Source organism: Triturus cristatus, chromosome 1_2 (genome assembly GCF_964204655.1).
Source record: "Triturus cristatus chromosome 1_2, aTriCri1.1, whole genome shotgun sequence".
Classification (NCBI taxonomy): domain Eukaryota; kingdom Metazoa; phylum Chordata; class Amphibia; order Caudata; family Salamandridae; genus Triturus; species Triturus cristatus.
In genome coordinates this window covers 1,074,029,135-1,074,043,262 of record NC_140580.1, presented here as the reverse complement: position 1 = coordinate 1,074,043,262, position 14,128 = coordinate 1,074,029,135, and the positions used below count along the sequence as shown (strand labels likewise).

General features: G+C 42.9%; 1 long non-coding RNA gene and 1 other non-coding gene across 2 annotated transcripts in view; both read right to left on the bottom strand.

The window, feature by feature from the left end:
- The window catches only part of LOC146868678 (uncharacterized), a 36,172-nt gene extending 22,528 nt beyond the window's left edge, over positions 1-13,644 (bottom strand). The window contains exons 1-4 of the long non-coding RNA XR_014963197.1: positions 13,579-13,644; positions 7,635-7,685; positions 5,612-5,660; positions 3,704-3,788 (exon numbers count right to left, since the gene is read on the bottom strand). This is a non-coding gene — a long non-coding RNA (uncharacterized LOC146868678). The remainder of the gene's footprint in view (positions 1-3,703; positions 3,789-5,611; positions 5,661-7,634; positions 7,686-13,578) is intronic.
- LOC146868679 (small nucleolar RNA SNORA17) lies at positions 10,694-10,823 on the bottom strand. Its single transcript, XR_014968937.1, has one exon. It is a non-coding gene; the product is annotated as a small nucleolar RNA SNORA17 (small nucleolar RNA).
- Positions 13,645-14,128: the final 484 nt, after the last annotated feature.

The following is a 14,128-nucleotide window of genomic DNA, read 5'->3' as shown; positions in this document are numbered from 1 at the left end:
TCTCACTTTGCAGGATAACATTTCATAAAGCCTTGCAAGGAAATGAAGCCTTTGGGTGCACCGAGATAAAGTAAAGCAGGCCACAAAATTGTATGATCAACTAGATCAAAGGCACTACTAAGATCTGAAAAGCATAGGTATAGACTCCCTTCTTTAGCACATGTGTATTTACCAATTACCTTCAAATAAAGAAAAACCTTCAAATGTTACCAGCTCTAAATAATTTGTTCTGTAGTCCAATCCTCTCCTAAAACCATGTTGCGCTGGGGAATTTATATCATGGTTTACTCATCACTGTGATGGCGGAGTCTAAAAGTGATACGGGGTGCTAATTCTTGGCTTCTGACCTATTGCTTTCAAGGTCTCACCTGACCCAGCGCATGCACTGGTCTGGCGAGACTTATTGAGAGGGCTCCAAAAAGTGCTACCAGGCCAGTCTAGAGCTACAGTGCATGGGCGCAGGTGCGCGTGCCGCATTTAACATGATTACTTTCACGGCCGCTTTGATGCTTGATCGCGATAGCGGCCGCACAGCATAGCCAATAGGTCTCGCTTTTGGGACCTTATAAGCATTTAGTTATGCAACTGTTGCATGGCTAAACACTTATATGGTCCCAAAGGCGAGACCTATTGGCTATGCCAATGCTTGTTTATAATAGGAACAATAACAGACTGACCCCACGAAGGGGGTATGCACTCAGTCAATGCTAGATTAAAAATTCCTGTAAGGATTGGCCCCCTAGATCAACCACAGCTTTGTATACAGCTACTGGAACTCTATCTAGGCCCGGGGCTTTAGAGTTAAGACTCATCTGCGGAGGCCCACTGTTGTGTAGTTACAGGGCTAGTTACCTAGTTGGTTCTACTCAACATAATTAGAGATCCTGGTTATGAGAAGTTTCAGCCAGTCAGGCTGCATTTATCCATATGCAGTTATTCTGTTAAAAAAAATGCAGCTGATATTTCCCAAATGCATGTACCAGTTACACTTGCCCGATATTTTTAATGCTAGCAAAAGCCATACAAAGCATCACACCTATGAAATACTTAGGTGTTAATTAGCACTGTAATGCTAACAGCGGTGTAAAGCCTCGTTCATAAACGCCTAGCCATGAGTCAAAGGACATTCATTGACTACATTTCCCTTCTCCATTCAAAAATACAAAGAAAAGTTATTCCGTTTAACAGTAAAAGCCAATGTGAGCCTTGGATATTTAATTTTGTAACAAAGGGCTGCAATAAGACTGAACATACGACACCCCTTTCATGCAAAAATGCAACAAACAGCATATTTGCTGATGAAGTTGTTAATTGAGCACACCCTGCCATGTGCATCTGCTCAATAATTATACAACTTGAAGAATGCGTTAGGCTAATAAACAAACTAGGCCGGAGCATAAACTTTTTGGGTAATAAATGAAATTTCACATGTTTGGTAAACAAGCCACGTCTGTTCAATACGCCATACTCCAAATAAACATGGCAGGGTGACTGCACACAGCCTATAAAAAGTGCCTTTCACTATCAGGAGCACGAATGGAAGTAAGATCATAGGGTGAAAGCTATGGTGGGTGGGCTTCGATCCAACATTGGGCCAAACTCAGGTCCCAAGACAAGTTCCCAGCAGGCTCTGGTAGAGGGTCTGGCTGCTATTCATGCAGTGGGCCGAGGATGGTGCGAGGAACGCAGGGTCCGATCCCCCTGGGATGGGGCAGGTGCTGCTTCTAGACAGTGCATCCTGGTGAAGTTTGCCCTGGGTGAGTAGAGGCGCGAGAAGTTTCTAAACTGATCAGCGGGTGTGCCCAGTACTACTTTGGCTTGGGAAGGGGGGGGGGGGGGGGGGAACGCATTCTGCATGCAGGGATGCCTGGAGGGGGCTCCTTGAACTTGGAAATGATTAGCCCTATGAAGGAGCATTTCCTGAACTTAAGTGCAGGACGCAGGTGAGTGTCTGTACAACTGGGTTAGGCCAAGGAGCCCACCCAACAGGGAAGAAGTCAAACTAAATCAAGGGGGCTTTCTGTAAGGGACCTTCTGAGCCTAGGGTGGGACCAGCAGATGGGTAGGAGAGTGTAAGGAGGACACAGGGGTAATGTGAAAACAAGCAGAGACTGGCTTCTCTAGATAACAGGACCACTTCTCCTACCGATTACCTGCACTCACTTCTGCGCGGGAAGCTGGCTCCCCTGGCAATCACATGCAGCAGCATGCAGGGCCCAGATAGCAGCACCACAGCAGTCACTGGCGATGCGCCGTAACAGAAGGATGTGGGCCCGGTGATAAGGAATCGAGCCTGCGGCAGCCATCTTAAAATTTAAACGTCTCAATCATAGCGGGCAGTGTTCGTGTAGTGATGTGGGAGCGGTGAATGCAGCTTCCATTGGTCAGTGACTATGGAATTTGGGGGCGCTGCTTTCACCTGACCAGTAAAAGGGCTCTACATTAGCAGACTGACTTGCTGTCTCTTCAGGGGGGCTCCCCTATGCTGCTAGCACCACTTAGTCGGGACTGACTCCGCTTCAGATTCACTTGCCCAGATTTCTGGTCAAAAACATGAATAAGTGGGTTGAAGATATTGCAGCGCTTCAGAAGCAGTCTCTTCTCCCATTTGGTTCAGTGGCCGGGGGAAAAAGCGGGAGGGACGGTTTAAACAGACATTCACAGCGCACCTCTGGCCAGCAAGCCAATGTAGAGAAAAAAAAAAAAAAAAAAAAAAAAAAAAAAAAAAAAAACAAACCCTGCACCTCCAGCCAGCGAGCCACATGCACTGCAGCCTGCCACAGATGGGGCTGCTGAGCAGCCTGCCACAGATGGGGCTGCTGAGCAGCCTGCCACAGATGGGGCTGCTGAGCAGCCTGCCACAGATGGGGCTGCTGAGCAGCCTGCCACAGATGGGGCTGCTGAGCAGCCTGCCACAGATGGGGCTGCTGAGCAGCTGAAAGAAAATAGTGCTCACCGAGTATACAATGCTGAATGCGTCACTCAGCCAGTAAAACATCCTGGGTGGGCGGTGCAAAAAGAGGACATGGTGGTAACCAGGAGGGACTAAAAAGCCTCCTTTACAATCAGAACACTGTTTAGCATAATGAAGGACGTAAAATGATGCACGCCAATGGAAATTATGGGCAGAGACTAAACTACTTCCGAAAGTATACTGATTTCAAGAAGCCCTCAGAGCGTGCAGTGCATGCGTGCTGCAATGCCAGGCAAGACCTAAACAAGCATTGGCATAGCCAATAGGTCTCTCCTTTGGGACCTTATAAGTGTTTAACCATGCAACAGTTGCATAACTAAACACTTATAAGGTCCCAAAAGCATGACCTATTGGCTATGCCAATGCTGCAATCTATTGAAGCCTCACGGAGATCATCAAAGCGGCCGTGAAAGTAATCGCGGTAAACCACAACGCGCGCGCCCCCCGTGCACATGCACTCTACCTAGGCTGGCCTGGTAGCACTTTTTGGAGCCCTCACAAAATGTCTTGCCAGACCAGTGCATGCGCTGGGTCAGGCGAGACCTAAAAAAGGGGCATGTAGCAGTAGCTTATTACATGTACTGAATGAGCACAAAACCCAAGCGCTGTTCGTGCATCACCACTCTAAAATTAGGCACCAAATATCACCCTGCACAGAATTCTCGCCTTGAGTTACTCACTGAATCTAAAGTCTTCTACAGTTGCTTCTTATAATCCACTGGGGCTTACCTTAATCTCCACAGCAGTGGATCACGAATCACACAGGGAGCCCAAGTGAGATTGCAAAACTTTGCATACAATGAACCACCATGTCCTGAAGAAAAAAAGAAAACTTGGTGTCACAGTGGCTATTTTACACAAATATTACTGCTATCCCCAGGCAAGATTTACAGCACAACTGTTTTCAGAATGAAACATTTATGGAATTACCCCCCACTCTTGCAAGGCTTGGGTGCAATGAACTGTCACGCAACGAATTGAAGTAAACTGCACACAGCAGCCACCTCACCCAAACGCAGCGTTGTTGCTTTGCCCTTCAACGACAACTCACTGAGCCACAAGAGGCCCAGCAAGTGCTTTTTAGAAGGGGCATTCAGCATACATATCAATTGTGTTCTTATCTGGTCATCTCCATCCCGTTCTATAGGGAACATCACTAACCAGTCACAGTAAAGAATTAAGCCCATAGATCAGCTAGAAAACTGCTTTGGTGCGTTTTGCACTCCGAAATAAGAAAACTGTAATGTTAAATATATAATGTTAATGTATGGGGTGCCACAATTGGTCGAACTCTACAAGACAGTAAGGATAGTGTCATGCTTTTGCACTTTAGATGCAGCATGTTTAACTGCAAAGCCTTTCATGCACATTTCTGGTGCCAATATGGGAGAATAAAGCATGTACTAACGTGTGACAGTTACCAGGGCAAGTGCGGAGTGGCCAGGTATTGCTGCTACATAGTGGAGTAGAAGTTACTAATTTAAAGTATTCAGGTTGTAGCCTTGGCTTGCAAACTAATCTGTGTGACATAACCTTGTAACAATTTGGGAAACGACCAAAAGCTAGTTCAGACATTGCTAAAAACATATGCAAAAAAGGGAACACATTTTGCTTAAACCCAGGATACATGCAATAGACTTTCAAATGCACACGAACATAACTTCTGGTACGGTACAAATAGTATGCAACATGTACAGGGGAATATAATAAAGCAGCATTTCTTTAGGCTGAAAAACAAATCACCTGAATGAACGTGACTGCAGAGACTCGAAACAGATCCAGGGGGGCCCAATCACTTCGAAACATTGCCGACAATTAATTGCAGGACAAAGGCCAATTGGTTTAAAGCATTGATGGGGAGAAGTGATTGGAGCAAGCATAGACAGGAGGGCAGGGAAAAGTCTTTTAAACTTGCATGCCATCATGTCCTTTTCTGTTGTAAATATTTAAATAAAGGAGATGCACAAGGTCTTTTAGCTGCCACAAAAGCTTAAGGGAAAACACTGCTAATCAAATGCTACAAAAGCACCAGGAACCAAATAAAACGGAAGCTTGCGAAAATAGGAAAGAAAAGAAACCGTCCCAAAGACAAACAAATAAGCCACAAAGTGGAAAGATAACAGTAGTTACGTGCTGCTCGGTGGGAGGGAACAAAGCAGAAAAAAAAGAGGGACAAAGAGCAAAGTTCAACCACAAAGCTTATTAAAAGATGAACTGATGTAATAAATAAAAAGGCAAAGGCCGGGATGTAAACCCACAAAGTGTATACAACATGCCTTGGAGAAAGCAATGCATGCTGCTTATACTCATCCTAAAAATTCTACCAGCAAGAGTCCAAGTCTAAAAAGACTTGGAAGTATTGTATTTCAAGATCCATTGGGTCCAGGTAGGAGGTCACATTCTATTTAAGTTAATCACTGAAGCTGCAACTGTATTGGACCCACCTGATGTGATACACATTCAACTCTATCTAAACAGAACAAATGGTATTTGTCTGGCTGTTCAATCATTCAGACTGCTCATGGTAGAGTAGTCTAGACATTAGTGTCTATGCCACCTACTGTCCTACACAGCACTTCAGCTTGTCTACAACACCTCTACGAGCAGAGTTCATTTGAAGAATTGAAATATGCTCACCTTCATGCCTTTCAGGCTCGTCAAACTTTATAGACTTCACAGCTACAGGCTAGGAAAAAAAAAAGATACGCGTCTAAAAGCTGCATAAAGAAAGTCGCAAGTTAATTTAAATATCTGGAATCCAGTTGAAAGTATAAAAATTAAGCAATGATAAATGCGATCAGACTTATCAGATGACAAAGTGAAATAGGGACCAGTGTCACTCTTGCCCAGTGGGATATATAGTTCAGGCACATGTCGAATACAAACTATTTAAAGCAATTTAAGTTCCGGTTGAACAAACGCCAGCATGTGGAATACAGTACAGCCCAGAGACAAGCATACTATGGAAATTCAGGGCTGTTGATTATACCTTGACTATTTAAGCAGTGGATAATTTCAAAAGTTTCCAGGATTGAAAAGGATCTTTGGCATTCTGAAATATGCTTCTGGAGTCCACAAAAAATACGAATGCCTGGATTCTTTCGTGGATTTCGCCCAAAACTGGATAGCGTTTCCCTTTGCTTCTAGACCCAACAGCAGAAAAACTAATCTGAAGATTGCTACCGTTCACAGGAACTTCCGGGGTGCCGCCCAACGTCACAAGAGATGACCCCAGCACTAAATGGCAGTCGACAACCCAAGCAAGAAAAAAACAGACACTAAATGGCAGAAGGCACAGCAAGAGGATTCATGCTGCAAAATGATATCTGAAGCCTCACTTCTACTTTTAGACCAGTAATGTAGATTCTGCCTATTCTTATTTCCAGCACATACAATTCGATAACTTGACAAAGTTGGTTCATGAAAGCTTCTCCTAATGAACCTGAATCTATTCGCCTGCAGCTTCTATCTTCATACAAGGCCTCCTTAGAACTGGAAGTGGTTCCTAAATCATGCAAGGCTACTTGTTAGCAGCTGTCCATCAATTGAACACCCAATGTGCACCCTGCAGTGTCAACTAACTATTGCCGCTCCTTCCATCTCATGCCACAATAAGTGAACCAACAACTTCCTCCCTTCGGCAAATGCAATATTTCTAAAGTGAACTCAAAAAGGCTTCAGACACAATGCGGACGCAGCTTTATGGCAGTAACTGATCAAGGAGGTAGAGTGTGCTATCTTGAGGGTCTCAATCTGCTTCGAGTTACTGTAGTCTATCATAATTTAATATTTATCATGAAGTGGTTCATACTTACCAGTCATGAAACCTTACTGCTTAAAACCAAGGCATTCATCTGTGGATTCCCCAAAGGCTCGTTGTTGAGCCCCACCTTGTTCAATATCAGACTCCACCGGTGGATTTCATTTGCAGCTATGACTTTTCAGTGAGGTCTTAAGAAGACTACATGCTTAATACTGAACGATTGTCTCCCTCCACTTAGAACGCAAATGCACAACTGCTTGAAGTTCACTCTTGGATTAATAAAAACAAAAAGCAGCCCCTGAAGCTCAATGGTGACAAACTGAGGTGTTACTCTTCAGAGCAGAGCCGCCTGTAACCTACTTGGGGGCCATCCTGGGAGTCGTTTTTGGATTAAGGATTCACCTGTATGGCCCTGTACTGTGGTGTGTTCCTCCCTTGCCTAGTGTACTAAAGGCATGGAGTAAGCCTTTTCTGACCTTGTAATAAAGAAAATAAACTCCCTCTTTGCCCAGTCATCTGAAGCTTCGTGATTGAATTAAAGACACGGACTTCCCTGAAGATCATGGACTAACTTAGCACCAGGATTCCCTTGCATGGTTAACTGATTAAGAGGAATTCATTCCATTCCTGGGTGATTCATTCCATTTTATTTAATCAATTAAATTCCTTCTGTTCCAGGTTTAATTACCCTTGTTACTTAAGTACAAGTCAATTTTGCTTTAAATTAAGAACCACCCGATTATGAAGTTGTATGGTAACCACCTATTGCTTCAAATTCAAGTGCTAGGCAATACTAAAAATTAAACTGCACTTAAACTTGTGATACACATAAACGGCACTACAGCTGTGTCTAACGCCTCAAGAGGCAGAGTTCATTTATGACTGAAATAAGCTCACCTTCATGCCACAGTCCGCTTCTGCAGTATTCATGATCTTCACAGCTACTGTCTGAAATGAAAAAGCACATCTTAGAGCTGCATAGAAAAGTTCACAAAAGTTGAATGTTTGGACTGAAGGCCAAAATATATTTAAGCAAGGACTAATGTGTGGATCTCAGGCAGATGGCTGAGGGAGAGTAAACAAATCTGGTTTAAAGACACAGCCTTGCTGAACTCAGGGAAAAGTCAGACTTTGCTCTATATACACAGGGATAAAGCAAGCCAGTATTTGAGGCTGTAAGTGTACCCTACAGGTATATGGGGGACGTTGTGTGAATTCTATTGCACACAACCCTATTCTAGTATTCTGGAGGACTAATCCCAAGGTTTCCACAGCAGACTAGTCTCATTTAGTTTGCTGCAACAAGCAGCCTGGGTGAAGTAATGCCAGGCTCATGCAATCTGGTTTTGAAGGGCAAAGCCCGATAACAATTGCTTACAACTTATTCGGCAAGTATGCTAACTGCCCAGCAGCAGTTAGACAAGGATACCATATGTGGTTGGGTGCACCCCTCTGGCAAAGTATGTACAGGCTTCAGCCAGTCTGAAATCTATTGTAGAAAGAGGTGTTGAACCTAGCCTATGCAGTGTAATGTGGTGTTTAAACCAGAGTTGTGGTCAGATAAATACCCAAAGGGGCATATTTTTACTTCAATACAGGCTAGATGTTTTCTAATGCGTGATATTGGTAACTGAGAAACTGCCATTTAGTAATAATGAATCGGTCAGCACTTTAATGCACTGTTGGACTTGGACCTCTGCAGGGTCATCACCAAACCTTCTGCCTTCACCATCCTGTTCGAACCGGATTATGTTGGCTTTCAGGACTGCACATTAGTACAGCTAACCAGTGCTTGTGTTCACTTCCTCAAATACAGCAAAACTGGCAGACACCCGATGGGCATCGTACATTTACTTGGAAGTCCCTTGTTAATTGATACTACCTATTCCCAGGGCTTGTATAATTGAATGCTACTATTGGGCCGGCAACACCCCTTATGCAACACATTTATGTAGCCCTTTAACCAGGTCTCTGGCTTGCCATTGCAGGATTTTAGTGCAGTTTTAAATTGCCATTTCGACTTGGCAAGATGAACTTTGCCAGGCCTAAATGTTTTTAATACATGCATATCACCCCTAAGCTAGGCCCTAACCAGGGCATAGGGCAGGGTACAGTGCATTTAAAAAGTGAACATGTACTTTAAAGTTTAACATGTCCTGGTAATGAAAAGCGTAGTTTGACTACTGTGAAGCTTACCTCCCAGTAGGATAATTACTCAAGTTATAACTTTCAATTGGAAGCAGCTGTATTACGACGTGGCCACCACCAGGTCAGGGCTAGCACATGGTAAACAGCTGGTGTTCAAGCCTTCATAATACAGGCAATCATGCGGATATTGGTGCCATGAAGATCCGCAAGTAGCCATTTGGGTCTGAGCTTTGATAAGTCATTCTGTTGCATACACAGCATTCCAGGAGCTACTTTGTGAAGGCTCTTTCTGCTGTCTTAATGCCCACTGCTTAAGGTTATTCATGCTGCGTTACAAATTACTGTATACCTCTCACACGTAATGTTTATGGTAATACATAAGACTTGCTTTAGACCACCACAAGTCTCATAACCTGATACCTCTTCTGCCCTTCCAGTGATCAAAAAGCTGCAAAACACTGTCAGAGACAGCATTTCTTCTCATTACCACCCCACCTGCCTCTATTTCTTACAAGCCTCCCAGAAAACTGGCCTGTCCTAAGAGGCCCTAGCCAGCAGTGAGAGCCTGCCAGTAGGTGAGGCAGAAGGGTGTTAACACATTGATGCAGAGTTTTAAAGTAGTGTAAATTGAGCATGTGTAAAAAATGCGAGGCAGATCTCAAAAGGGGGGGGGGGAAGTTAAGCTTTGAATTGCTTGGGCAGGCCATGAAGGAATTGGAACATGGGTTACAGTCCACCTCCACAGAGCGTGGGATAATCCTGCAGATTCAATGCGGGAAAGCTTCTGATGCTTTAGTAAGATTTGCCCAGGCACATTTCTGAAAACTTGTACTAAAGAACTTAACTGCAGGTCAATGTAATGTCAAATACATATTAAAGGTGCTGTAAAAGCAAGAAAGTCAGGCTTTGATTAGGAGTCCTAACTATTAAAATAAAGCCCTCTACAGTAAAAAAAAAAATAGCTGTGTGCAAGACTTCAAATTCAGGGCCTGATTCACAAAGGTAAACTGAGATGAGTTTTCAGTATTCACAAACAGCATTCAAGTAGTTGTTAGGCTTAAGACCAAATGCAAGTTAAACCAAGACAAAAGTCTAACTTTACTACTTGTGAATACCGAAAGTTGTAAAGTCAAGACTCATCTCGGTTTACCTTTGTGAATCGGGCCCTCAGTGTCCAATTTACTATGATGAAGTAAAAGTCTCCACTGGGCTCAAGAGGATGAACGATGCACAAGACAGCCCAGCATGAGTGAAGTTAAACTTCTCTGGGAAGGGGCAAAGCCCACTAATAAGTATTGGTAAATAGATAATTGCACTGTCAAACCAGACGTAAAACGATGCAATTCAGTTTCGGAAGGTTTATAAACTGAAGCCCAAGGCAAGAACGGCAAAACAAAGTACTAGAATAAAGTGACTATTGTGGTTAAGTGTTCATTACAACCACAGTTGCACTTTGCAAGCATAAGTGCCATTAGTACGCACCACTACACACATTTATGACACAAGTCGGAAACAGACCTTGCCATAACTAAATTATAGCAACCCAACAGATTCGATCAAAATATCCCAACCCCCACATTAAAATACTGAATTTCCTTCTTCAGAAAGGGAGTCCATTTACAGTAAAGACAGGGTAATATGCAATGCCATTTTGCTGAATTGCACTAACAGGGATGAGCTAACATTGCCCACATGTCAATATTAAGATTCTGAATTTTAAGATAATAGCATAAAGTGTCTGAATACTTTATCACAGGGGTTTGTGCGCAACAGGTTTTAAACAATTAAATAAACAAGCAGGGTAAAACTTTGTCTGGCTACCATCTTTCAAGTATTCATGGTACTAAACACCAAATTTAGATATAGCCAGTATACTGTATGCCACCCAATGACACAAACATGACACAACAGACATGCCTGCAACACTAAAGGGGCAAATAAATGATTAAGACGTGGACATCCAAATCTAGTCCAATTAAAAAACTTATTTTACATTGGTGCAGCAACAGTAGCTACCCAAATTAAAATCTGAACCAACATACTTACCATTGGGAACGCCAGAAGGTTTGGCTGTTGACTAAAGCAGTCCTACATGCTTAAGATAGCATTTTGAAGTCAAAGAAAATTGATTTGACAGTCCGATTGTTTCCCAGTGTATATAGATCGCTCCAACAGGCAAACTAAAGCCTGTTATAAAAAATATATACATTGCCGTCTGTATGGCCTGCACTACAGTTAAAAGTATCTAGTATACACAGAGCCCAGGGCTCAGTATCAGCTCAACTGTAGTTTTCCCAGACTATTACACATCTAATCCTCAAACTCAGGTCTACAATTCAGTACCACCATGGAGGGTTTACACATGATTTCATCTAGTCATTCGTAGACCCTTATCACAATAAAATAAAAAACACAAGTACAATGTTGTATCAAGCTGTAGGATGTACAAGTAAAAAATGAACTCATTCCAAATGATTTAAAAAACTAAAATCTTCACAGTGACACATAAAAAAGGATCAGAAAAAGATACCACCAAAAACCCCAATTATCAATATTCAAAGCTGATCTGTTCCATATGGGGGTATCACCACTCAGAACCAGATGAAGTTTTATAGATTTACAACGATTGCCCCATTTTATAATAATCTGAAATGCTGGTATCACTTCTTTGATAATTTGTTAGGGGGTCCCCCCAAGGGATGTCAGATGATTTTGGTTTGGTTGTACCTATGAGAAGCTAACTTAAAATCACAGCATTAGTGACCCCAAGATAGGTTTTTGGGATATTTCCATGAAGGTGGTAGACGAACATCTCCAAGTTGATTAACACACCAAGCCCACTGACAAAAAAACATTACACTATTCTAGTTCCACCCTAAATCCCAGGGGTATAATCTCATTTGGATAATTTCTCCAGGTACGGAGAAACTGTTCCAAAGAGGGGCTACTCGAAACGTTAAATCAACTTTCAAAAGAGCCAGGTTTATGACTGCGAAAGCGTGTTCAACAAACCAGAAAAGAAACTGAGATAATTGTATTGGTCAGTCATGTTTTTAATTTGACTAACCAAATAAAAGTCAAACTGGAACATCCTTAATGACAATCCGGATGTAAAAGTGAGCAAACCCGTTTGCCTTTTAAAAACTATATATACGCGAAAATGAAGGAAGTACGATGCCAGATTACGACTATCTGAGAGCAGGAAGTGAGTTAGTCTGAAAACTCATTGTACTGCAAAGATTTGATATCGCTTACTATTACGTGGAGCCAAGAATCACCTGCCTGGACAGCTAGCAAGCTACACTGCAGGACGTGTGGTTGAAACTTGCCTTGAGCCCATGTGGAAAATTATTCCAGGTCGTGCAGGATGATTACTGAGGTATTTGCGTGATGGACTAAAGTGTGAGAGATGAAAAACTGAGATATGTAAGCTAACAGCCCCTTTATGATATTTCTCATGAGATACTCAACTTAGCAGCTTAACAGGTTGTTCATTGTGAGGCATTTCATTTAAAGTTTAAGACCCTGAGAAGCCTGGTTGAAGTGAGACATTGAGGGGAGGGGGAGGATCTGCTGGGACAGATTTGTGAAATATCACATATCTGGTTAGGAATTCGATTTGTGAAGCAGTCATAGTATATAGCTTGTTGAGACCCTCAGTGGTAGCCTAGATTAGAGTCTTGATTGGTCATCAGCATGTGTTGGATCAACGCAGTTATTCCAGGTCTTAAAAGTTGGCTACTCGGTTATCGACTGGTACAGTACTGAGTAATGGATAAAACAGATCCATCTTAAGCCAGTGAATATGGACCAGGTTCAAGCGAATCATGCATGTATGAATCACAATCTTTAGTGAATGCACCATCAGCAAACACACTTGCATAACCCAGGTCAGAAGTATCTTGGGGGTCCCCCTAAAGCACAAGTACCGTTTACGTTAAAAATTAAATCCACATGCCATTTACCTTTGTAGTAATACTTAGTAACCACTACTAGGTACTCTTACGATAACTTGTAGCACCTAGAAAAGACTGTTAAAATTAACACTTGCCAACATTACCCAGGGTTTCACAATGAACAGTGTTTCATATAGCTACTGTCGCCAGAAAATGCCGAAACGTAAATACAAACTTTTTAAATAGTCCTATGTTACTGAAACTCAAATAAGCAAGTTTCCAAAACGGAGGGACGAGAGATTTAACATGCGGTCGCAGTGTTAAAGTCTGATAGGAGCCAGATAATGCGCCACAGGACGTAAGCGATTCCCCAGGCCAAAGAAACCGCTTCGTGTTAAGATTTTAAATAAGGAAATCACTATGCAATAGTCAGGTTCATTTTATTCGATGGTCAAAATCGGTGAATAGTAAGAGCACTGGATCGCCGGCGCCAACACACGCAATTAATTAGATCACCACCAAGGCGACTCAAGCAAGTCGCTTTGGCCCACGTGCTCATGCTCAATGGTGCCTCTTTACAAAAGGACGCTAGCCTCAAAATCCCAAAACACCAGCGTGGTAGGTTTGCTGCGCGCCACAAGCCTGAGGGTCACAGACAGGCCACAGTAATATAACTACAAAATCCACGGACCTACCCCCAAACCATACAGCGCCGCGCCGCACCAGCTCCTACTGCCACCAAGCTCATAAGCAGTCACACAGAGAACATCACGAGCCGCCGTCAGATATTTATATACCTGGAGAACGGCAACCGGGCAGGGACAAAATTCAACCCATTGCGCCCAGCTTGCTGCTCGCTTTTTTGTCTATCAGTGAAATAGAAACGGGATCAAATACGTCAATACCGAAGGCTCTTCTATACTGTGCGGGATTGCGGTGGCCATGTTGTAGTAGAAAACCTGTCGCCAGTAACCGGAAGAGCAACCTATTACGCTAGATCAGTGGGCTTCACACTTTTTTATGCCGTGCCCCCCTAGTGGGGAAAAAAAAATATCGGCCCCCTCAACATTTTTCACATTCTTTTATTAAATTGGCAATGTTTAAATATGTCTATACATGTTTAAACATTGCAGTTACGGTCTGTTACCGTTTTAAAAATGCAATCAAATACATGATTGCCAAACATACTATCAGTGCTTTAAATGGAGGGGGAAAAGTGCAGGTACTCATTTAAATGTGGCGAGTGGGCGGGGATTGGGGGCGGGGCTTAGGGGAAGGCATGCGTCTTGACTTATATACTACTTGCAGCACATACAAAAACAAATGAGAAATGGCTTTCAATAAACA